General features: G+C 32.9%; 4 long non-coding RNA genes across 4 annotated transcripts; all 4 read right to left on the bottom strand.

The window, feature by feature from the left end:
* Positions 1-693: 693 nt before the first annotated feature.
* LOC138127635 (uncharacterized) lies at positions 694-1,540 on the bottom strand. Its single transcript, XR_011158298.1, has 2 exons — positions 1,140-1,540; positions 694-1,083 (listed from the first exon to the last, which is right to left on the bottom strand). It is a non-coding gene; the product is annotated as an uncharacterized lncRNA (long non-coding RNA).
* Positions 1,541-4,069: 2,529 nt separating this feature from the next.
* On the bottom strand, positions 4,070-5,748 carry LOC138127514 (uncharacterized). The gene is made up of 3 exons (XR_011158257.1): positions 5,666-5,748; positions 5,464-5,619; positions 4,070-5,407 (listed from the first exon to the last, which is right to left on the bottom strand). It is a non-coding gene; the product is annotated as an uncharacterized lncRNA (long non-coding RNA).
* Positions 5,749-8,825: 3,077 nt separating this feature from the next.
* LOC138127513 (uncharacterized) lies at positions 8,826-9,844 on the bottom strand. Its single transcript, XR_011158256.1, has 3 exons — positions 9,534-9,844; positions 9,332-9,487; positions 8,826-9,275 (listed from the first exon to the last, which is right to left on the bottom strand). It is a non-coding gene; the product is annotated as an uncharacterized lncRNA (long non-coding RNA).
* A 10,550-nt stretch (positions 9,845-20,394) lies between these two features.
* On the bottom strand, positions 20,395-21,581 carry LOC138129312 (uncharacterized). The gene is made up of 4 exons (XR_011159180.1): positions 21,317-21,581; positions 21,010-21,109; positions 20,790-20,882; positions 20,395-20,743 (listed from the first exon to the last, which is right to left on the bottom strand). It is a non-coding gene; the product is annotated as an uncharacterized lncRNA (long non-coding RNA).
* Between the last annotated feature and the right edge of the window lie 1,613 nt (positions 21,582-23,194).

Genomic DNA, 23,194 nt, shown 5'->3' with positions numbered 1-23,194 from the left:
CAGTATTAGAACCTCCCAAAAGTAAGTTACCACAAAAAATGCCTGCGTAGAGGAATCTTCCTTTTTCACACTATCACGATAGAGTTTAGGTTCTTTTAATCTGCCAAATGTACGGTTCCGACTCGTAAATCTTGATAAACTGTTGAAGAAATTCTAGACTCATGTTGTCTGAAAGGCGCCTCAGTTAAACTGAACTGACAACGCCACACACACTGCGGTTGGTTTGACGTTTGGAACTGCACAGTTATTCAGAATCGATTTTTCATTCTCATCCGGTCACCCGAACAGTCTACGCAGTTTTCTACCACAGACGCTCCGGAAATACGGAAGGCCTGGACTGCACAGTTTTTCGGAGAGTGTATCGGGCGCATTAAAGAAGCAGTTCACGTTATGTTCATATTTGCAAGTTGTAGTTTATGTAACGTCAAGCATATTTCAAACCACAGCCAACACAAATGTGCTAGATTGTGAACATCCGTTATGTTAGATTTTAAAATTTATTTCTATTCATCTCCGTCAAAAATGTTTAAAAACGTAAGTAAAATGATGTTCAATTTCTGCTAAGGTACTTTCTAAATAAGAAAGAATTGGGTAGCTCGGTGGCCGCATGGCTGTGATTACATTTTCTGGTTGTTATAATTATTTAGAAGATTTACTGCACAAGAAAATGATGGTGGGGTAAAATACTGTTCATTCACTTTATTTGTTTATTCTATGCAAATTAAGTTGTTTACTTTAAATATTCAGGTGCTGTGTGTTTAATTGTTTGACATGTTCTATTGTGCCATAACATTTAGATTTGAAAAATATGAATCATACAAATTGTAAGTGTTAATGAAAAAGAAAAATCATTCGTAGAATAACCTATAGTACTTGTTGAACTGTCAAATTTCTAAATTGTTACAAAAGATGATTGGTGTTGTTACATCTTGTAATAATTAATAGCACTATTGAATAGTATATTCTCTTAAGACATTGGGAATGTCAGTGAACAACAATCACTAAAGATTTAATAGCGAATCAATGCTTTCCAATTTTTGTACTCAAGAAGAGCGAAACTATCGAGTAGAGTGTCTTGCCAATCTGAAAATTAAAACAAATATCTAATCGATGATATATTCACCAAAAGTTATACTCACGAACGCAAATAAAGTGAAGTTTATGATAAAACTGTCTGTAAATTTTATGCTGATCGGTCTGGTCGTGTTTGTCAAAATTGTCAACAGAAGCTTTTTGTTTTTGATATTCCAGGTGTACCATTTTGGTATGGAAAAACTTTCCAACATTTTCTCCGACTGAAAAATAATTCTACATCAAAGTAAACTTTTCAAAGTGACCAACCTCGTGTTCTAAAAAGTGTCCAGCTGTTATCAGACTTGTGATGGTAAACAAGGCCCAAACCGCGAACAGACAACTGCGGGACGGGATCTCATCCTATAATATAGATCTACTCAAAAAATTGACATGTTTCGTCATACAGGTTGATTTTATAAAAATTCATTCGACTTAGAATTTGGGCTTTACACTGTTTTTCTTTTGGTTTTCCTATTTTGTCAATTGTATTTCACTATTTCTCAAAAATATTTCCTATTTCTATTAAATGTCCAGAAATAGTGAAATACAATTGACAAAAGAGGAAAATAAAAAGGAAAACACTGTAATAATATTTTTGTACTCATGGCCTTGAAAGCAACGCTTCCAACATTCAACGCTCGCTCCGAAACGAGTGCTTCCCGGTCGACTCGAATGTAAAAATTGCAAAAAACACTGGCCCTTTGAGACATTAAAAAAAAATCTGGCTTGATAATAATAAAATTTAGTTCATAAAATACAACTTCCCTGGGTTTTCCTCCATTAAAAAATTACGGAAAGATTTATAATCGTTGAGAATTGTTACTACAAAATTCACAAATTATTGCAAAAATTGAAAATCAAGTGAAACAATTGTTTCCAATAACCAAAGATCACTGCCTACTTGGTTTTATGTTCGTTTATGTTTAATGTATTAAAACAAAAAATTTTAATTTAATTTTCGTACAAAAAATATTGTACGAACCACTTGCGTGAAGACATCTTTCGTTCATTCGCGCATTAATTAAAGGCACTCCCTCCTTCGTCGCTCGTGCTTTAAAAAATGCGCTCATGCGGGAACATCGTGTTCCCGCACTTGGTTCGTAAATAACTATAACGTGGTTAGCAAAAAGAGAGAATTTAGAGAAGCAGTTTCTTACTTGTAGGAGGGTAAGAGCAAGACTTGTAGTGATGATGATGGCGCCAAAAGTAAATGGCACTATGAGATTTTTCATTACGAGCAACGCATTATCTCTCCATCTGTAACAGAACAGCTTTATTTGATATTGAGTATTGCAAAGAGCTAAGAAAACATGAGGAAGACCGCTTGAAAAATTTAAAATTTAAGTACAGATCAAAATGTGAACGTGAAGAAACAAAAAGGTTTCAGATGAAGAAAAATTAGAAGAAAATTGAATTCAAAACATGGGAGACTATGAACTGAGATGACAAAAATTCCATGAACAATTCATTACCGGATAAAGTCACAATGTCTGTTGATTAAAAACTTGAGTCTCGACTCTGTCAACTGTTGATAATATGCATTATAAATTAGCATCTCTTCAGAATTCGTACCAATTGTCATTTCTTGGATGAATGTTTTACACATGTATATCTGAAATTTCACGTGCTGCGTCGCATAAATCACTTCATAAGAATGTGCAATCATGACAAAAGTTGCTACATAAAGCGTTAAATTAAACAAAATGAAAAGAAAGTCAGCCTGCCGAGGAAACAACAAGTCAAAAATATATCGAACAAAAACCGTCTCTGTGGCTTCATGGAAAAGATGAGTGGTGGCCCACGTCACAGCCAGGATAGTGTTGATTGCCACAAACATATTTATTCGTCTGGATTCTCTTGTGATTCTCTGTTTAGTTTCTTCACCGGCGGAATCGATCTCCCACAAATCGATCACTTCCATTACTTGTTCTACAATTTTATTTTTGTACAATAGAACGGTGATTGCGAATTCGGCCTAAAACAAAAACTTTAGGAATAAGTTGTGTCGTTTCTGGACAGGCATTACGTAACACATTTGCAAGAAGAGCGGTGCATGATTGATCAAGTTTTCTATGGTCGCTGCCAGAAAGAAGAAGTAGAGTTGAGCGACTAACAATGCCAAGTAGAAAATAAACGTTAACTTCAGTACGAATTTACCAATTCTTGTCTGATAAATATCGCTGCCCAACACACGAACCATTTTCATGGGGTCCTCTAAAAAATGCTCACGAGGAAGTTGACCAGTAATGTTTTAATGAACTTACCATTTAGGAGGTTCTGATGCAGGTAATCCATAACAGTTGATTTTATTTTCAAAAGCAAGGTATACATTGTTACACCATCGTGGTATCGTTGGAAAAACAAGCAGCGAATGAAGTCTGTTACAGATAGAAATCGAACGTTAATTATATTTTTCCAAAGTATGGATTGGACAATTAAGGCAATCAAAAATTAATGAGCCTGTTACGTAGTTCAGAGAAAAGTTTCGATAACTATTTACCTATGTTACTAGTTAGGAAATGTGTAACGAGTGAGATGCTCACAGAATCATACACAGAAGATTGTTATACATGTAAACGTGTGACAATTGACAAATGATCTTGCTAACTTGAAAGATGGACTTGGTTGCAGCAAATTTTCTTATGCATTTTCAAAATATCGTGGAAAATGTTAAAAATCAGTAAGTGTAATACTCACTAATACATATATAGGTCAAAAAATTGAATAATATGTATTTTTTTGCTATTAAGAAGTTCTGTTGTGCTTTCAAGGCCAGATTGAAATTAGAATATAAATTGATAAGAAATTAAAATAAATTAAATTACTAAAATAATTATGCTCCTTCTCCAACGTTTGGACCATAATTTCCATTTGCTGGAAGTTATTCTTCTTGTTCCTTTTTTTAACGTTAGCAGAAGAACGGCAAGAATCAATTTTTAAATTAATTAACGCGGATTTGACGTTTGACGTGAGCAATGTCCACTAGCTAAGGAAACTGCGCAATCGCGACGCTTGTTAAATAACGATGTTCATGACAGACCGCGGCAGTAACAATCATTGCTCAAATTTTGTGGGTAGAATAGGAGAAAATCATAAAATGGTTATCGACATTGTTACAACATTGCAGAGATAGCAATGTTGTTACTTAGCAATCTTGAATTAGACGAAAATGAGAATCGCACCGATTATTATCCGACACGGTTTTCACATTCTTCTTGTTACATCACTCTCAAAGTCACTGTAACATTTTTCATATTGCCGTTTCGATTTTTCAGGTTTCAAATGCGACACTGCACAATTTATAATATTTTTTTAACTCTGGATGAGTACACGGAACTGAAACATCGTAATTTTCTTCGGACATTTTTGCAACTTTTCTCAAAGTGAATTGTTTTATTTATGTCGTTTCATGTAGGCCGACTTTATTTTTATTGACAGTGAAGGAAATTTTTCTTGTTCATTTTATAATTACAAATTTTCGGGTTGCACACAAAATGTTGTGTACATTTGACGATCTCGAGATTGTCTTGCCTCGGCCGCAAAGCGGCCTTGGCGACAATTTTTCTCTCGGTTCGTCAAAGTACGATTTCGCATTCTTGATATACTATGGCAGACAAAAAATTTTGAACGCCTTGATATTCCTTTGACATATAAATGTAAAACTGGCTTTATGGTCAACTAAGCTCATTTTTTCTTTTTGTCTTTCTTGTCATGTCACCAGTGACAGATTAGTCGCACGACTTATCCCTCTGGTGAAGGGTTACTATTTTTGGCTTTAGTAAATTTAGATATGGCTGGGATTGTATCACTAAACTTGATAGATGTTTACTTCAAACGTTCAATTTTTCGATTTAATTTATAAACGTCATAATAACAGTAAAGGGCAGTTTACAATACATATTTTTGATGTGCCAAAATTTGATCATTCAAAATTTTTTGTCCGCCATAGTACAAATAACTATTGTGTAGGTATCAAGGCCAAAAAGTGCATCTTTTTCGTCCCAGTTTGAGTTTTCTGGCCGAGGCGCCGCCATATCCTCTGGTTAATATTCTTGGGTCCATTTCCTTCCCTCGTCAAGAATTTGAACGCGCTTTTATGTTCTAGCTAAATTTCACTATTTTTTTGTTGGTTAAGGCTACACAAAAACAACAAAACTCTTTGGATGTGAATTAAATTTGGTCAGTAAGCATCATAATGTCACAGCAACTTGACAGGGGATCGTCACTTGTTTTCGTCATAGGTGGGTAGATAAGTAATATAAAAATCTCCCCTAGCAGTTATCAGAGTTTTTTTGTATTGTATTGAAAGTATTGAGTAGAGTGCCTTGCCAATCTGAAAATTGAAACAAATATCGGATCAATGATATCCTTACCAAGAGGTATACTCACAAACACAAATATGGTGTAATTTATGGTAAAACTGTCTGTAAATTTTAGGCTGATCGGTCTGGTCGTGTTGGTCAAAATTGTCAACAGAAGTTTTCTGTTTTTGATATTCCAGGTGTACCATTTTGGAATGGAAAAACTCGCCAACATTTTTTCCGACTGTAAAATAATTCTGCATGAAAATAAACATTTCACAGTGAATCACCTCGTCCTCTAAAGAGTGCCCAGCTGTTATCAGACTTGTGATGCTCAACAAGATCCAAACCCCGAACAGACAACTGCGTCACGATATCGCATCCTATAATATAGATCTACACAAAAAATTGACATGTTTCGTCATCAAAAATCATTTGACTTAGAATTTGGGCTTTAATAATGTAAACGTGGTTAGCAGAAAGAGAACATTTAGAGAAGCAGTTTCTTACTTGCAGAAGGGAAAGAGCAAAATTTGTAATGAGGACGACGGCGCCCAAAGTAAATGGCACTATGAGATTATTAATGGGCCTGTTACGTAGTTTAGAGAAAAGTTTTGATAACTATTTACTGAGTGACATTAGGTAGAAGTGGATCACCAAGAAATAATATTTATTTTATAGTTATTTATTGTATGGATAAATTATAAGGCAAATAAAACTCTCGAAAATGTTTTGGTACGAGGCCGCACGGCCGAGTGTCTAAATTTTCAAGAGTTTTATTTACCGGTAATCTACAAATGCAATACGACATTTTATCCACAACCAGGTACAAAGAATCGCGTTTTTCCTTTCTTTTTTTTTAATTTTTATTTTACATTTTCAAATGACGTTTGTAATTTGACTTTAAGCGCCATAGTGTCTTATTACTTATTACTTATAAGACACTAGTGTCTTATAACATAAGACATAAGTGTTTTATTAATTCCAAAAGAAGTCTCACAAAACAGTAGAATTATGACTTCATAATGTATCGGTTGTGGATAATAGTTATTTATTGTATAAGTGTTTTAGATAGCGTTTTATCCACTCAAGAATGTTTAAAGTCGAGCGTTTAATTTTCTTAACTGAATAAAACGCAACATTTTATCCACAATCACACTCATTTCGAATCAGAATTGCTGGAATTTCATCCGATTTTATCAAAAAGTGATTTGACATTTCCCTCTGAGAGCGGCTGTCACTTCAAAAATCATTAAAATGAAATAAAAAATATCGAGAGGTGTTGAATGATTGCTATTTATTTTCGATTGTTTATCGACTGCATTTGTAAAAATTTGTGAAGTTGGTGAAAAATGCAAGAATGTTATTCTGTTTCTGAGATAATCCTTGAGGAAGCTGAAGAAGCAACTCTCCAATAATTATTGCCTGCGAAGTCCGGGCAACATTATGAAAAAGTATTTTCTGGATTTAATGACTGGAAAGAAAAACGGAGGGTAATTATCGCATTTCTTACATTTGAAGAAGAAGTATGCAATTTCATCTATGTGGTCGAAGTACTCGATGCTGAAGGCCGCTATAAAGGTTTATAAAAACATAGACATTGGAAAATATAGTAAGCTCACTGCCTATCTGAAGAGTGAGTCGAGAGGATGCAAGGCGAAGAAAGCTGCAGTATTGGAAAGAACACATGTGGAAGAATTTTTTTCTATTAATATAAATGTTAATGTTAAAATAGTGAAATTTTTTTAATAAACAATTGTCAATGTCAAAATTAAGAAAAAAACCATCCTGTACCACCCCAAAATGTGCACATATGGACCAGCTGTATAACAATTTGACAGCAAATCATAATTAAGGTTATGTTCATTTCACGTCCCGGACTTGTTTTCCGCGAATTCATTTTCAAAATAAATTTAATGACAAATCAGCGGAAATATTTTTCGAATTTGAAATAAAGTCTCGCTCGTCAGGGCACAGGCTCAGTTAGATTAAAAAAATGTTGACACTCAGTGTGACTAATCGTATTATCATGAAAATCACTATTTGGCTCATACCAACATGATAACGTTTTGACAATTGTTTATTAAAAAAATTCAATTATACCGAATGACTATAAATGATTGAAGCAAAATAGTGGATTGGCAACAATGATGCAGTTGGTAGTGCAAATCTTCTCGTGCATCATCTGTCAATCATTTCTATTTAGGTTAGGTTAAGTCACGAAATACATTGGCGTTAAAAAAAAAAATAGATTTTTTTGACGTTTGTTTCAATTTTGAAAATTGCGTGTGTCATGCCAACGATGTTGCCAACTAAAGATTTCAAATGTGTTACCAACATAACAAAATAATTTTCAATCATTGATAGTCACTCGGTATGTGTGTTAATTCAAAATTTGAAACTTCATTTTTGACATTTTTTCATTTCGGTTTGCAATTTTTTTAGATAAAATAATTTGAAACACGTAGCTACTTACATGCAGGAAATGTCTGAACAAGAAAAGGAGATAAAACGTAAGAAAACACTTTTAACGGAGAGCGAAAAGCAAGCAATTGTAAACTGTTGTTTGGAAAGAAGAGAAATAACTCCAGGAATTTTAAATAAGCAGTTGTATAAATTTGCTGCAAATATTTTTTTTGGTAAAATATTATTAACATGTCTACACAAATTTGGAAATGTAATAATTTATAGGTCAGTGAAACGCAGGTACACGAGATTTTGAAAAAGTTTGAAAACGGGGAGGTTTTAATGGGTGTCAGTCAGGGTAGAAGAAAAGAAAAAGATGATTTTAATGATTTTTTTACCATTTTTTAAAAGAAGATATTTCGCGGAAAATACATTAAAATGCATTACTCATCTCACTCGTTATATAAAATGAGGCATTTCCTAACTGGTTACATAAATAGTTATCAGAACTTTTCTATGAATTACTCAATATGTCCATTAGTTTTTGGTTACCTAAATTGTCCAATTAATACCTTAGAAAAGATATAATAGAAGCGTTGGATTTCTTTCCGTAACACACTTGATTTGCTGCTTGTTTTTCTAACAATCCCTCGAATGTATTGTTTGTGCAAAAATTGATTTCTTTCCTTTGGAAATGAAATCACGAGCTATGGATTTCCAGTATCAGAACCTCCTAAGCGGTAGTTCATTAATATACAGGGTCACTTTGAAAGTTGTGTAGAAATTTTAACCAGCGGTAGAACTCCACAATAAGTAACGACTGAACCAGTAATGCCTTATGCAAATCTTGATATTGTTCGAGAAAAAGGGGCTAAAAGTTTTTCAAAAAAAGTTTGGGAGCGCTACTGAATTTTATGAAATGGGTCAAAAGAAAAGCATAGTAGACCTTGTTGTTGTCATTTAATTCGAAATTAAGTCACTTTGACAAGAATCTCAATCTTAACCTCAATTTAAATCACAAATGGCTTTCACCAACCTGAAGGAAACTGATATGGTTTTGACCTCAAAGGATATTTCCCAATGCACGAACCTTTGTAAACATTGTGCAGCATCTTCGCGATTTCGAAAATCGCATTAAGTTGCTTATTTCAAATATTCAAGTGTTTTGTGTTTAATTGTTTCACATGTTCTACTGTGCCATAACATTTAGATTTGAAAAACATTTAACAAACAAGTTGTAATTGTTCATGAAAAAGAAAAATAAATTCGTATAATGACCTATACTTGTTAAATTGTCAATTTTGTAAATTATTATAAAAGATGATTGGTGTTGCTACATTTTGTCATAATTAACAGCACTATTGAAAAGTACATTCTCTTAAGGCATTCGAAAAGTCAGTGAACAACAAATGCTAAAGATGCAACAGCGAATCAATGTTTTCCAATTTTTGTACTCAAGAAGAGCGAAACTATCGAGTAGAGTGTCTTGCCAATCTGAAAATTGAAACAAATATTGGATCGATGATATACTCACCAAAAGTTATACTCACGAACGCAAATAAAGTGAAGTTTATGGTAAAACTGTCTGTAAATTTTATGCTGATCGGTCTGGTCGTGTTGGTCAAAATTGACAACAGCAGCTTTCTGTTTTTGATATTCCAGGTGTACCATTTTGGAATGGAAAAACTTTCCAACATTTTCTCCGACTGAAAAATAATTCTACATCAAAGTAAACATTTCACAGTGAATCACCTCGTCCTCTAAAGTGTGCCCAGCTGTTATCAGACTTGTGATGGTCAACAAGGTCCAAACCGCCATCAGACAACTACGCCACGATATCGTATCCTGCAATGGAGACCAAGTGATAAAACCTTTGAGAAAGTCGACACCTTTAGTCATCCAGATTAATCTTATCAAGAATCAATCGACTTAGAATTTACCGAACAGGTGGCGTTAATAATATTTTTGTCGTGCTATGTTGTTAAGGTATGAATAACGTCCAACAATCGATAACCGTTAAGATGTCAATAATACCCTGGCAACACTCAGGGCTGTTAGGGAGGTTTTAATCGCCCGCAAATTTTATCAGGTGCCCAATTCTTGAATCGATGGAATTAATTCTCATTGAAAAAATAGGCAAATTTTCTCATGAGAAATGCAAAAGTGTATTCTGGACTTATGTCAGACGGATTGTTCCACTAGTAATCCGGAGAATTATTTCACCTAGTGTTTATCATGGGAAAATAATTTTTTCGCGAGAAATTCGACTGTCAAATCTGACACTTTTGTTAATACATAATTGTTTGTAAAAGAAAAAAATGGAAGAATTCATTTGCAATCTAAATAATGGTTGGCCAAGCACAAAGACTTTATCCGAAATTAGACCCGTTTGATCCAAATTATCAACATATTGCATTTTTAAATTCTCACGTGAAATCATTTTCCAAACAGTTCAAGAATACAGAGATGAGAACATTTTAAATTCCACTGGGAATTTTAATTTTTTTAAATTTTATGCGTTGCCAAAGTAACAACGCTTTGGCAAAGTGACAACGCTTCCCATGATTTTCAAATTCTTTTCATTCAAATGCTGAATCTTTGAATAATTATTTATTATACAGGGTGTCCCAAATTCGCGAATTCCGAATTCAGAGCGTTGTAGGGGATCACTTCAGTAGTCCAAATTGGGAAATTAAAAAAAATCGGGATTCCCCCCACAAAGGTACATTGATCTGAAGGTGCACCTTTGAAGTGCGTTTTCTTCAAATACAGGCTGAGGAGTTCAGTGTTTATTGTTAGTTATGGTGCAGATAATAACGTAAAACAATTTTTTGAAGAATAGCTTTACTTTGGAGTAAAAAAATTCTGTGTGCCTCACCCATATAAGCGCACGGTTGAAGTGAAACTTCTATCGTCTTCGTTAACCACGCAAAGTGAAATTAATGTTATAGTATACAGTGAGCGGCAAAAGTATGGAATAAATTCATTAAAAATTAAACAAAATTTTTTTCAAAAAAATCTTTGGACAAGTCAATTTTCCCATTTCTTTTCGAGTTATGACGTCATCGATAGTTTTTTTTAAATGGAAACCCCCAATTTTTTTTCTTGATTCTGATAGCCCTTTTAAATGCCAGTATGAAAATTTTGTTACCTTACATAAGGAAATTTTTGAGAAAAAAAAAATAAATTTGGAAAAATTAAGCAAGTTTATGAAGAAATTCCCCCTGTTTTAGTTTTATCCCAGCACCCAATCAAAATTAAAATTTCTATACGTTGTGTTTCTGTTAAATGAGTCATTTTCGAAAACGTTTTGTAAAACAAATAACACATACGAATGAAATTGACAGTAACATTTGACTGTTTGATTTACTTACTTGATTTTTTGACTTGTTTTTGTTCGTTATAAAATTTATTTTTTCCAAATTTATTATTTTTTTTCTCAAAAATTTCCTTATGTAAGATAACAAAATTTTTATACTGTCATTTATACAATTAAAGGCGCTATCAGAATCAAGAAAAAAAATATGGAGTTTCCGTTTAAAAAAACTATCGATGACGTCATAACTCGAAAACAAATGACTGCTTGGAATTTTCTTTGAAACTAAAACATGTATTTTTATAAACTAAAATTGAACTGTGCAAAGATTTTTTTGAAAAAAAATTGTTTAATTTTTAAGGAATTTATTCCATACTTTTGCCGCTCACTGTACATTTTTTTTCTTTCATAATAAGTCTCTCCGTTATTAATTATTATATCTAAATAAGGGAGATCCGGTGATACTTCTGGATATTTAAATCAATTAGATATAAACATATTTAGTCGGAATAATTTTTTCAATAATGACTTTTTACATGTAAAACATACAATGGCACTATTTGAACGTATAAACATTTGGTAATATAGTACACAAATTGTTACTAGTAGAAGATGATGAAGTTGATGGATTATTTATATTCGAGGGTTTTTCTACTTCCATTGAATTCCTTTAACCTACAAAAATAACTTGTAATATTATAATAACAATTAAAAGAAGTTTTTGCGCGATTGTACTCTATTTGGTTGTTTACCACATCTGTTTCTAAGACGGTAAGCTATGTTTACCCGTTGCTAACGATAAACTCGACGGTAAGTAATTTTTGGTGTTTTAGAACGGTAAGTAAATTTATTCAAAATTAATCAATTATTATAATAATTTTTATGTAGACAGAACTTCAAGACAAGAAGTTGGGGCACTTTCTGGAAACTTATAAATAACATTAGTGGACTTGTCGCAACATTAGCATTGTCAAAATTGTCATACCTCGAATTTTCCTTGTCTTCTTGATTAAACATTGAGGTCGTTGGTTTAGGAAATTCTCTATTTATGTGGACAGAAGTTGAAGACAAGATGTTAGCACTTTCTGGAAACTCATACGGCTCTTGTAATCGGCTTTCCTTGCCGGTGTAATAAAATAACATTAGCGAATTTGCCGCGACATTAAAAAAAAAAAAATTTCATACCCCAAATTTTCCTTGTCTTCTTAATTACACGCTGAGGTCGTTAGTTTCAAAAATTTTTTATTTGTAACGCACCCCACATTCAAAGTTTCTTCTACAACATCCACTTCGTTTTCGGAATCACTAATATCACTCATTTTACTGCTTCTTTTTCAACACAACTGGCGATATTTGCGCACAAAAACTGCAATGGCGGTAGTTGTTTGCAGATTACCTTAGAAACGCGATACAAAAATCGACATTGTGGCAACACGATGTGAAGGGTATAAACACGTATCGCATTGGGCCTATTCTAGATGTGAATGTTTTGTAATAAATATTCAATTGCGCAAAAAATCTCATAAGCATCACGAACGTTAATGACAATGTACCGATCTCAGACAATTTTGGAGTCGTCGCAAGCTCCTCCTCCAAACAATTGTCTTCGATCGGTACATTGTCATTACCATTCTTTATACTTAATACTATCCCACCTCCACCCGGCGGCACGGCAATTTTGCCGGAGTACATACACTATTACGGATATTACTATCAAGTAATAGTGCAGTGCTTATCAACATAATTACCGGCGTCTTGCCTCCGCATTTTGACTTTGTTGTGTATTATGTTCTGTGTCAATGTTAAGGAACTTCCTCACGATGTGACATGAGTATAATAATATACCTTTTTGAATTTCAACTACCAATGTGTTATCTAAATCCAGAATTTTTAAATTTTTAAAAACAGATTGCGGTACTATTCCCGTTGCTGAAATTACAAGTGGTAAAATCGAAATTTTTTCTAAACACCAAAGATTTCTCATAGCAACGGACAGCTCTAAATATTTATTAATTTTTGTGTTATATGTCTGTGTTATATTATGTGAATTTGGAACAGCTATATCTAAAAGATATGCTTGCTTTTTTTGTTAATTTAAAATTATAATGCCTGGTCTGTTATGCTTAATATGAATGTCAGTTAAAATTGTTCTATCAAAATATAACTTGTAACTGTCATTTTCCAAACAACTTTCTGGTGTATAACTATAATGTGGTTGTGTATTCTTTAATAAATTGAATTTAACAGCTAAATTCATGTGTATAATTTTAGCGAATATATCGTGACGTTTTTTATATTCGCTTTGAGCCAAAACGGTGCAAGAAGAAATGATGTGTTCAATTGTTTCCCCTTCAGTTCCGCAAATCCTACATTTATCAATTATCGATTGTAAACCGCATATGTGTTTTTTATAATTTCTTGTATTTATAACACGACCTTGTATAGCAAATATAAAACCCTCCGTCTCAGGGTGAATATTTGATTTCTTAAGCCATGCATGAGATGCCTGAATATTAACTTCTGGTTGTTCCAGTTCTTTAAAGTATCTCCCATGTAAAGACTTCTGTTTTATATTTGCTATAGTGTCAGGTATATTTGGCTTAACAATATCTGAAATTATATTATCACTTAAATTTAAAGGTGTGTAGCCTTTATCGGCTGAAACCAAAGCATTAAAAAAGGTGTTATCACGAGCTCTATTGAGGAAATAATTTTTTAGTGAAGCAATTTGATTTTTTAGCAGTACTTCTAGATTTGAAAAACCCCTACCACCGTTTTCGCGTGGTAAATTAAATCTTTCAATAGCAGATTTAGGATGGTGTTTACTAAATTTGGTAAAAAGAACTCTAGTTTTAATGTTTATGTTCTGTAAATTAGTTTTGGACCATTTTATAACACCAAAAGAATAGGTCAACAATGGAACAGCATATGTATTAACTGCTTTAATTAAATTATTACCGTTTAATTTTGATTTTAAAATAGATTTAATTCTTAAATAAAATTGCTTTTCTAAATTTTCTTTTATAATTGAGTGTTGAATATGATTTGATTGATTAATACCTAAATATTTATAAAATTCTCCTTTATTTAAATTTTTAATGATTTCTCCTTCTTGAATTATATATTCTAAATGTTCGTAATGACCGCGACATATTGATTGCATTTTACACTTATCAATACCAAAACTCATTCCAATATCATTTGAGAAATTTTCAGTTATTGTTAGTAAAGATAAAATGTGATTCTTTTTTGATGCATAAAGTTTTATGTCATCCATATAAAGAAGGTGATTTAATTTGGATAGTGTGGTATTATTAAGTCTAATATTGAAACCATATCCAGTGCTATTTAATAGATTTGTCAAAGGATTAATGGCTAGACAAAACCATAAAGGACTTAAAGAATCTCCTTGATAAATTCCCCGTTTAATTTGAATAGGCTCGGATTTTAATTTAGTATTGTTTATTGATAAATTTAAAGTAGTTCTCCAAAATGTCATAACATGAGATAAAAAGTTAATCAAATCCAAATTAATTTTATAAATTTTAAGAATTTTAATTAACCATGAATGTGGTACTGAATCATAGGCTTTTATGAATGCGGTATAAATATTTCTATTATTTTTTCTAGCTTGTTCCATTATTACCGTATCTATTATGAGTTGTTCTTTACAACCAAAACACTCTTTAATACAACCTTTTTGTTCTTCATTAAGTATATTTAATTTTTGACAATGGTCGTAAATTATTACTTTAATGCAAGATGTCATAATTTTATAAATTGTAGGCAGACATGTGATTGGCCTACATTTTGATGGATTCTTAGTATCGGAATCTTTTGGTTTCAGATATGTTATACCATGGGCCAAAAACTCTGGAAATGTGTTAGGTTCCCTAATAAATCCGTTAAAGTGATCAAGTAAGCATTTATGAATACAAGTAAATTTTTTTAACCAAAAGTTATGAATTTGGTCACCTCCAGGGGATTTCCAATTATGTGCAACGTAGCTAGAATAGTATTTTGTGACTGTGGATATGAAAGCTGCTGTGGATTGAACAAAATTAAAGTGCTTATATCTTTTTCAGGAAGTATTTTTCGAGCTCCACTGGGTCCTTCCCTACCACGCTCTGAATTCGGAATTCGCGAATTTTGAGACACCTTGTATACCTAATGTTTAACGTGATTTAGCACGACGAAAAAAGTTGTACGTACTACGTTCTGTTAAGGGCCATAACGACCGCGGGAGCTCCCTTACTCGTTATGGCCTTCTTAACAGCGCTTAATACGTAAATAACTATAACGTGGTTAGCAGAAAGAGAAAATTTAGAGAATCAGTTTCTTACTTGTAGGAGGGAAAGAGCAAGACTTGTAGTGATGACCACGGCGCCCAAAGTAAATGGCACTATGAGATGCTTCATTAAAAGCAACATATTATCTCTCCATCTGTAACAGAACAGCGTTATTAGATATTGATAAATATTGCAAAAAGCTAAGAAAACATGAAGAAGATCGCTTGAAAAATTTAAAAGTCAAAAACAGATCAAAACGTGAACGTCAAGAATCAAAAAGGTTTCAGATGAAGACAAATTAGAAGAAAATTTAATTCAAAACATGGGAGACTACGAATTGCGATGACAAAAATGCCATGAATAATTAATTACCGGATAAAGTCACAATGCCTTTTGATTAAAGACTTGAGTCTCGACTCTATCAACTGTTGATAATCTGCATTATAAATTAGCGTCTCCTCAGAATCTGTACCATGGGTCATTTCTTGAATGAATGTTTTACACATGTATATCTGAAATTTCACGTGCTGCGTCGCATAAATCACTTCATAAGAATGTGCTATCATGACAAAAGTTGCTACATAAAGCGTTAAATTAAACAAAATGAAAAGAAAGTCGGCCTGCCCAGGAAACAACAAGTCAAAAATATGTCGAACAAAAACCGTCTCTGTGGCTTCACGGAAAAGATGAGTGGTGGCCCACGTCACAGCCAGGAGGGTGTTGATTGCCACAAACATATTTATTCGTCTGGATTCTCTTGTGATTCTCTGTTTAGTTTCTTCACCGGCGGAATCGATCTCCCACAAATCGATCACTTCCATTACTTGTTCTACAATTTTATTTTTGTACAATAGAACGGTGATTGCGAATTCGGCCTAAAACAAAAACTTTAGGAATAAGTTGTGTCGTTTCTGGACAGGCATTACGTAACACATTTGCAAGAAGAGCAGTGCATGATTGATCAAGTTTTCTATGGTCGCTGCCAGAAAGAAGAAGAGTTGAGCGACTAACAATGCCAAGTAGAAAATAAACGTTAACTTCAGTACGAATTTACCAATTCTTGTCTGATAAATATCGCTGCCCAACACACGAACCATTTTCATGGGGTCCTCTAAAACATGCTCACGAGGAAGTTGACTAATAATGTTTTAATGAACTCACCATTTAGGAGGTTCTGATGCAGGTAATCCATAACTCTTGATTTTATTTTCAAACGAAACGTATACATTCTTGCACCATCGTTACAAAAACAAGAAGCCAATAAAGTGTGGAACAGAAAAAGAAATCGAACATTTCAATTATATTTTTTTCAAAGTATGGATTGGACAATTTAGGTAATCATAAACTAATGGGCCTGTTACAAAGTTCAGAGAAAAGCTCAGTGGCGGCTCGTGACTCGTGGACGAAGGAGAGCTCTGTCACATGTAAGTACAATCGCAGGCAAAGAATACTGGTACAGTATTGTAACGCTCCGAATAGGTTCGATAAATTTTAAAATAATTTCAACGAAATATTTTAAATACCGTTTATTTGCGACGGAAATGCTGGTCAGTTGTAAATTTTATTGTTGCTTGTCGGCATCACATTCTTCAAGTGAAATCTGCCAACCTTTCTTCGAAAAGACAGGTACGCGCCCGGTCCGAACACAACACAAAGATAACAATTTTCATGGGAAAAGAAACATTGCAAAATTTACTCGTTCGACAATTTGGGGAGTCCAATCAGGGGATAATTGAATTAATGAATTTGATGTTAGCAGGTTTCAAATTGAGAGAACCACAAAATTAATGTTCATTGGGTAATTCACCTTTTTTAGCATTCTCAATTTTGTGGCATATTTGTAACTAAAGGGCGAAAATTGCAAATTAGAAACAGAGCGCTTTATCGTAGAAAATAATTAGAATCGTTTGCACTTTTAGTTAGAAACGTAACAAAGCAAAGTAGAAAGGGAGTCGGTAGAAAACACAGACAACACGGTAACGGTAAAGCCAGGTAGTCCGTTTCTTACGAGCCGCCACTGGTTGTGTCCGAGTATCTGGACGAAGTCGGTATTGCGGTAAGGCCAGGAAGGAGTCCGGACCTTAACCCGATAGAAAATGTGTGGGACGGGATGAGGCGACGAGTCCGGGCTCTTCAGTCATCTCCAGTTACGCTGGGTGAACTTGGTGAGCAGATAAATCGCTATTTGGGACAATCAGAACCAAGCAGATATCCTGTCCACATATTGAAACTACTTATGGAATAAATGAAGTAATTTCAAAACGAATGATATCTTCGTAAAACGTTAAAACTGGTTTTAAATTACTGCACTACACTACACTAATGTACAGTGAAGTATGTAGAAGGTCTTTTTGTGCTTCGCCCAGTTGCTGACCTCGGCTTCGTCTTGGTCTTCAATTTCTGGACTCAGCTCAAAAAGACTCACTTCTACTCTTAATGATATAATTGATATAATATACTATTTCTCTATAAAATACGTTGTCAATAACAATGTCATTTTTAGAGTGATTACCTCAAAAGTGAAGAAAAATATAATTATTGAATTGGAAACTCTGGCCAGTGCTGAAGCCAGAGTTGCCACATTCCTCCCTACTGACTGTCAAATTTGTAACATTTTAGTTTACTTAAACTTAAAGAAAAATTTACAAATTGTTACGAAAGATAATTGTTGTTGCTATATCTCGTCATAATAATTAAATTTACTTGTATTCATAAATGCTTACTTGATCACTTTAACGGATTTATTAGGGAACCTAACACATTTCCAGAGTTTTTGGCCCATGGTATAACATATCTGAAACCAAAAGATTCCGATACTAAAAATCCATCAAAATATAGGCCAATCACATGTCTGCCTACAATTTATAAAATTATGACATCTTGCATTAAAGTAATAATTTACGACCATTGTCAAAAATTAAATATACTTAATGAAGAACAAAAAGGTTGTGTTAAGGAGTGTTTTGGTTGCAAAGAACAACTTATAATAGATACGGTAATAATGGCACAAGCTAGAAAAAATAATAGAAATATTTATACCGCATTCATAGACTACAAAAAAGCCTATGATTCAGTACCACATTCATGGTTAATTAAAATTCTTAAAATTTATAAAATTAATTTGGATTTGATTAACTTTTTATCACATGTAATGACATTTTGGAGAACTACTTTAAATTTATCAATAAACAATACTAAATTAAAATCCGAGCCTATTCAAATTAAACGGGGAATTTATCAAGGAAATTCTTTAAGTCCTTTATGGTTTTGTCTAGCCATTAATCCTTTGACAAATCTATTAAATAGCACTGGATACGGTTTTAATATTAGACATAATAATACCACACTATCAAAATTAAATCACCTTCTTTATATGGATGACATAAAACTTTATGCATCTTAAAAGAATCACATTTTATCTTTATTAACAATAACTGAAAATTTCTCAAATGATATTAGCATGAGTTTTGGTATTGATAAGTGTAAAACGCAATCAATATGTCGCGGTCATTACGAACATTTAGAATATATAACTCAAGAAGGAGAAATCATTAAAAATTTAAATAAAGGAGAATTTTATAAATATTTAGGTATTAATCAATCAAATCATATTCAACATTCAATTATAAAAGAAAATTTAGAAAAACAATTTTATTTAAGAATTAAATCTATTTTAAAATCAAAATTAAACGGTAATAATTTAATTAAAGCAGTTAATACATATGCTGTTCCATTGTTGACCTATTCTTTTGGTATTATAAAATGGTCCAAAACTAATTTACAGAATATAAATACTCAAACTAGAGTTCTCTTTACAAAATTTTGTAAACATCACCCCAAATCTGCTATCGAAAGATTTAATTTACCACGCGTAAATGGTGGTAGGGGTTTTTCAAATCTAGAAATTCTACAACATAATCAAATTGCTTCACTAAAAAATTATTTTCTCAATAGACCTCGTGATTTTTTAATGCTTTGGTTTCAGCGGATAAAGGTTACACACCTTTAAATTTAAGTGATAATATAATTTCAGATATTGTTGAGCCAAATATACCTGACACTATAGCAAATATAAAACAAAAGTCTTTACATGGGAGATATTTTAAAGAGCTAGAACAGCCAGAAATTAATATTCAAGCTTCTTATGCATGGCTTAAAAAATCAAATATTCATCCTGAGACTGAGGGTTTTATATTTGCAATACAAGATCGTGTTATAAATACAAGAAATTATAAAAAACACATATGCGGTATACAATCGATAATTGATAAATGTAGGATTTGCGGAACTGAAGGGGAAACAATTGAACACATCATTTCTTCTTGCACCGTTTTGGCTCAAAGCGAATATAAAAAACGTCATGATATATTCGCAAAAATTATACACATGAATTTAGCAGTTAAATTCAATTTATTAAAGGATACACAACCACATTACATTTATAAACCAGAAAGTTGTTTAGAAAATGACAATTACAAATTATATTTTGATCGGACAGTTTTAACTGATATTCATATTAAGCATAACAGACCAGACATTATTATTTTAAATAAACAACAAAAGCAAGCATATCTTTTAGATATAGCTGTTCCAAATTCACACAATATAACACAGACATATAATACAAAAATTAATAAATATTTAGAACTCTCCGTTGCTATGAGAAATCTTTGGTGTTTAGAAAAAATTTCGATTTTACCATTTATAATTTCAGCAACAGGAATAGTACCCCAATCTCTTTTTAAAAATTTAAAAATTTTGGACTTAGAGAACACATTGGTGGTTGAAATTCAAAAAGGTATATTATTATACTCATGTCACATCGTGAGGAAATTCCTTAACATTGACACAGAACATAAAACACAAAAAAGTCAAAATGCGGAGGCGAGACGCCGGTAATTATGTTGATAAACACTGCACTATTACTTGATAGTATTATCCGTAATAGTGTATGTACTCCGGCAAAATTGCCGTGCCGCCGGGTGGAGGTGGGATACGAAAAAATATTACTTTTGAAAAATCAATTCTCTAAAGATATTTGGAAAGTCAGTGAACATTGATCATTAAAGATTTAATAGCGCATTAATATTTTCCAATTTTTGTACTCAAGAAGACTGAAAGTATTGAGTAGAGTGCCTTGGCAATCTGAAAATTCAAACAAATATCGGATCAATGATATCCTCACCAAGAGTTATACTCACAAACACAAATATAGTGTAATTTATGGTAAAACTGTCTCCAAATTTTAGGCTGATCGGTCTGGTCGTGTTGGTCAAAATTGTCAAGAGAAGCTTTCTGTTTTTGATATTCCAGGTGTACCATTTTGGAATCGAAAAACTCGCCAACATTTTTTCTGACTGAAAAATAATTCTGCATGAAAATAAACATTTCACAGTGAATCACCTCGTCCTCTAAAGAGTGCCCAGCTGTTATCAGACTTGTGATGGTCAACAAGATCCAAACCCCGAACAGACAACTGCGCCACGATATCTCATCCTACAATATAGATCTACACAAAAAATTGACATATTTCGTCATCAAAAATCATTTGATTTAGAATTTGGGCTTTAATAATGTTAACGTGGTTAGCAGAAAGAAATCATTTAGGGAAGCAGTTTCTTACTTGTAGGAGGGAAAGAGCAAAACTTGTAATGAGGACAACGGCGCCCAAAGTAAATGGCACTATGAGATTTTTCATTAGGAACAACGCATTATCTCTAAGTCTATAACAGAACAGCGTTATTTGATAAAAAAAATGATTTGATAAAGAGCTATGAAAACGCTTAAAACATTCAAAAATCAAAAACGTGTCAAAACACTAACAACAAGAAATAAAGAGTTTTCAGATCAAGAGAAATTAAAAGAAAAATACATTCCAAATATACATATTATATAAAGATTACGAATTGAGATTATTAAAATGTCATTACCGGATAAAGTCATAATGTCTGTTGATGAGAAATTTCAGCCTTGACTCTGTCGACTCTTGATAATCTCCGTCATAAATTAAATTTTCTTCCAAATCTGTTTGATCTGTCATTTTTTGGATGAATGTTTTGCACATGTATATCTGAAATTTCATATGTTGCGTCGTATAAATAACTTGATATGGATGTGCCATTGTCGCGAGAACATTCAAATAAAACATCAAATTAAAGAAAACGATAAGAAACTTGGCCTGACTAGGGAACAGTAAGTGAACAAAAACCGTCTCTGTGGGATTATGGGAAACAACAAGAGTAGTAGCCCACGTCACACCCATGATGGTGTTGATTACCACAAACATATTTATTCGTCTGGATTCTCTTGTGATTCTCTGTTTGGTTTCTTCACCGGCGGAATCGATCTCCCACAAATCGATGACTTCCATTGCTTGTTCTACCATATGATTTTTAGACAAAAGAATGGTGATTGAGAATTCAGTCTAAAACAAAAACTTTAGGAATAAGTAGTGTTGGTTCTGGCCAAGTATTACGTAACACATTTGTAAGAAGAGCGGTGCATGATCGATCAAGTTTGCTGTGCTCGCTGCCAGAAAGAAGAAGTAGAGTTGGGCGACTAACAACGCCAAGTAGAAAGTAAATGTTAACTTCAGGAAGAATTTACCAAGTCTTGTCTGAAAAATGTCGCTGCCTAACACACGAACTAGTTTCAAATAGTCGTCTAAAAATGTTCATGATCTTTTGTACTGATACAGGCTGATTCATCTTTTACCGCCGGTGGCAAAATGACCCTTAAGAATTGAGAAAAAATTATGAAATTTACAGATTTGATTTGTCGAAAAATTTATTTTCAGCTGGTATAATTGATTTCAAAAATTTATTTCAATAATACCATATGCTAAAATTAATGTAACATTGTAAAATTGTGTGAAAATACCTGAGTGTGCATATGCCACAAGATTCAATAAATTAAACAACTAATAATTGAGAAAATGCCAAAATTTGACCTAATTAACTTATAAATTCCATTTTTTGATATTCTGTGCCTTATGGATAATAAATTAGGTCTGCAAAATATGAAAGTGAAATCATGATTTCTAAGTCAATTTTGCCACCGGCGGTAAAAGATGAATCACCCTGTATATTAATGAACTTACCATTCAAAAGGTTCTGATGCAGGTAATCCATAACACTTGATTTCCAAACGAAAGGAATAAATCTGTACACCCAACCGTAATACTGCAAGAAATACAAGAAGCGAAGGAAATAGATCACGTGTTTTGTATAGTGACCACAGAACTCTAACGTTTTGTGATAGACAATATCGTTAGGAAGTTAAACAGCTTAACAAAGAAGCAGGTAATGGACGTAAATAAACAGATCTTTAAGGGTCGGTCTTTAGCCTGTGGGCTCTGGATTTAGAAAGAGGGAAGACGGTAGTCTCTTTTGGACGAAGAGCTCCTCTTCTTACTAGGAGGCGTCAAATACTAATTCACTCGTAACTAGTACTGCCTATCATAAAACGTTAGAGTTCTGGGATCACTATACAAGGTTTTGACAATTTTAACAAAAAAGGTCCATTTAATGTGAAATCGACAAAATTGTTAATTATTTATTGTTATAACAATGTTTTCGTATATTTTAATCTGTAGTTAAATAATTTAACTCACGTTGGTGAAACCGGCCCTAAGAAATGTTAAAAAATGAATACTTACCCAATATGAGCAGAAATAAATATTTTTCAGTCCATACACTTATTTAATTTGTCTCTATTTATACGCATTATGCAGAAACGTAACTAGAACACCATTCATTAATTTATTCAACTCCTTGAATTACATTATAAATGAATTTATTAATATTTTA

The sequence above is a fragment of the Tenebrio molitor genome, chromosome 4 (assembly GCF_963966145.1).
Source record: "Tenebrio molitor chromosome 4, icTenMoli1.1, whole genome shotgun sequence".
NCBI classification, from domain to species: domain Eukaryota; kingdom Metazoa; phylum Arthropoda; class Insecta; order Coleoptera; family Tenebrionidae; genus Tenebrio; species Tenebrio molitor.
This window is presented reverse-complemented; position numbering and strand designations above follow the sequence as displayed.